Source organism: Urocitellus parryii, chromosome 1, assembly GCF_045843805.1.
Source record: "Urocitellus parryii isolate mUroPar1 chromosome 1, mUroPar1.hap1, whole genome shotgun sequence".
Lineage (NCBI taxonomy): Eukaryota > Metazoa > Chordata > Mammalia > Rodentia > Sciuridae > Urocitellus > Urocitellus parryii.
In genome coordinates this window covers 18868283-18871739 of record NC_135531.1, presented here as the reverse complement: position 1 = coordinate 18871739, position 3457 = coordinate 18868283, and positions in this window count along the sequence as shown.

The following is a 3457-nucleotide window of genomic DNA, read 5'->3' as shown; positions in this document are numbered from 1 at the left end:
GCCCAAAAGACACATAGTGTAAAACCCAAAGAGAAGCTTTGTTTGGCATAGATTGTGATCATCTGCCCTTGCTTTCTCCCCTGAGCACTTAAGTTGGGAGGAAATATTTGTTTTTTAATTCAAATTTTTAAATTTTTTTCTTTTTTCTTTTTTTCCTTTTGATTTTTAAAAATGTTTTCTTTTCTTTCTTTTCTGTTGTTTTTGTTTTTTTTTCTTTACTTTTTATTTTTCTTGAGATGTTGAGGATTAAGCCCAGGTCCTCACCCACATGGGGTGGATGTTGTGCCACTGAGTTTTACTCCCCACTCAATTGAGGGGAACTGTACCCAGCTCCAGCCATGACCCAGTCCCACTTGTAGCTTGGAAGACCCTTCAACTTAAAGAAGAGGGTAGACAAAAGTTCCTGGCTGCCAACCCATCCCCAGGTGGACACTGCTAGAGGGAGTCTGAGGTCCTTTTCCTGGGTAAACTGCCCACAGTAGCAGCAGAAAGGGTTGACTCAACATTAGTGCCACCGCACCTACCCAGGTCCTACATTGGTCCTACCTGTGTCCTGTGCAGCAGGCTGACTTATCCCAGTGAATTCTCAGGGTGCTAATGCTGGGACCATCTTGAGAAGCATGCTGTTGTTTGAGTTTACGCTGCCCTGGGGTTCAGAAATCCATGCATATTCTCATCTTCAGGACCTCGTGGACATTCTACTACACTGTACATTGCAGACAAGACTGGATATGAGTGACAAAGGTGGAAAGCTGAACCTACCTCACCTCTCCCTGTGAAGCACTGAACACCAGGATCTTCACAAGTGTCTAATCAGAAGACACAAACTTAAGGCTCTTTACCACAATCGGTCCAACCAATTCAAAATCTCTTTCAAGTAACACAACCAATAGCAACAGTGCCCTTGGGAACCCCCAACACTTGATAGTGGCCACCATGTTAGAGTAAGAGTAAACAGAGAGCATGCACCCCATGTCGTCTGCTTTCCACACCATGCCTGCCTAAATCGCCAGTGTCTGCTCTTGAGAGACCTGAGGAGACAGTGGGTTCTCAGACTCCAATACAGTGAGCATAGATCCAAGCCCACAATCACAACCAAAAAAAGCAATGAGGAGCTAATGCTAACGTGGCCAGCTGGAAGTCAACTTGATCTTACACAACAACGGATGCCCCAGACACATCACCAAGAGAAACTGCTTACCCAGAAGGTCATCCCATGATAGTTGAAGAGATATTCATCCCCCAAAATGAGCGCAAATGGAAACACAAGAAATACTAGAAAACAAGGCCAAGCGATACCTCCAAAGGCCCGGAACTCTCCAGTAACAGACTCCAAAAATATTGACCTGGATGAAATGCCTGATAAAAATTCAAAAAAAATGATTTAAAAAATATTCTCAATGAAATTCAAGATAAACACTTGAATAAATAAAAAAGCCAATTCAGGATATGAATAAGCAATTCAGCAAAAAGAAAAACATCAAACAGAAATATTAGAAATGAAAAAACTCAGTAAGTCTTAAAATTTTCAGTTGAAAGCCTCAATAACAGACCAGGTCAAGTAGAAGGAAGAAGGAAGAATATTGGAGCTTGAAGACAAGTGTTGTTTTTATTTCCATTCAGGTATAGAAACGAGAGAGAGAGAGAGAGAGAGAGAGAGAGAGAGAGAGAGAGAGAGAAATGGCCCTAAAGTAGAAGAGGGGCTATCAGGGAATGGGGAAGGGGACTGCGAGAGAAGGGAATACAACAGGGGGCAGAAGGGAAGGTGGACATGACCAAGATACCATATGTACATGTACATAAGAGTCACCGTGAAATCCATGAATTTATACAATGTATTAAAAGTTTAGTTGTTATGCATATTCTTAGTCCAAATGTGTGTGTGTGTGTGTGTGTGTGTGTGTGTGTGTGTGTGTGATCTGTGGACACCATGTAATTGAGAAAGGCATCTACCCCACATCAGGTTATTCTCTCAATTCCAAATCCCTGGATTTTCTAACGAGAAATCTCTGTTCTTTCCCTTTCTGCCTGGGTTTCCTGTGCCCTTCCAGGGTTCACAACCATTCTCACCCACCCACTTCCCCTTCTTTCCCTTCCATCCTCTCCACATTTCTCCCTCTTCATACTTTCACTCTTGCTTTTCCTTATCTCATGCTTCTTTTCTAGCTACCATATGATGGAATGTGAAAATAACAAACCAAAACTTTGAGTAAAAGTTCATTTCTTCCCCCACCTAACTTTTTCTCATGAAGTTAGAATATGCATGCAAATTTGTCTCCTCTCATACGGTTTGCACATTTTTAGTTGGAAATGGTGACATGCCATAACAAGGCTTTGATAAGCAGAAGCTATTAACTGAGCTCCTCAATTATCTACAAATTCTGTGGTGCTCTATTTTTAGGGGAAAGTGAAATGACAAGAAAGCAAGAATAATGAATTCTGAAAGGATACCCCTGTATAGTTACCTGTCACCACAAAAATGCGATACAGAAAATTACCCCAAGCTCAGTAGCACAGTCATTTATTTTTGCTCATGCAGTTGCAGGTCAGATGAGGGGTGGCTGATCCAGGCTGAGCTCATCTAGGCTCTAAGCTACAAGTCACTTCTGGTTCTGTTTTGAGTCCCCCTCCATCCTCGGATGAGTAGGATTCTTGGAGAATATTCTCAAAGAGAGAATAAATGCACAACCCAAACCTCTAGCTGTAGCACATCTTCTATCACCCCACTGGGCAAAGCAAGATACATAGCCACGCCTAAGTCAAGGGGTAGGGAAGTACACTTTTATTTCCAGTCAGAGAAAACGCAAAGGAATATGAAAAAAGGGTGAATATGGGGAGGGATGAAGAACTGAAGCAGTCAATTTCACCTACCATGCTCCCAGTTCCTGATGATAGACCTGCAACATTTTAAGCCATGTACTACCAGCACCCTCAGATTAAACCTTCACTTCCATAAACCGATGGCATAGGGCGCCCTCTGGAGGCTGAGGCTGTGAAGTGCGAGGCAAAGCAAGCGTGAAGAAATATATCCTGTTCATGGACAGGCAGAACTAACATCATCAAAATGGCGATATTACCAAAAGTTCTCTATAGGTTTAATGCAATGCCAATCAAAATCCCAACGGCATTTCTTGTAGAAATAGAGAAAGCAATCATGAAATTCATATGGAAAAACAAAAGACCCAGAATAACAAAAGCAATTCTAAGCAGGAAGTGTGAATCAGGCGGTATAGCGATACCAGACTTCAAACTATACTACAGAGCAATAGTAACAAAAACAGCATGGTACTGGTACCAAACAGGCGGGTGGACCAATGGTACAGAATAGAGGACACAGAAACCAACCCACAAAACTACAACTTTCTTATATTTGATAAAGGGGCTAAAAGCATGTAATGGAGGAAGGATAGCATCTTCAACAAATGGTGTTGGGAAAACTGGAAATCCATATGCAACA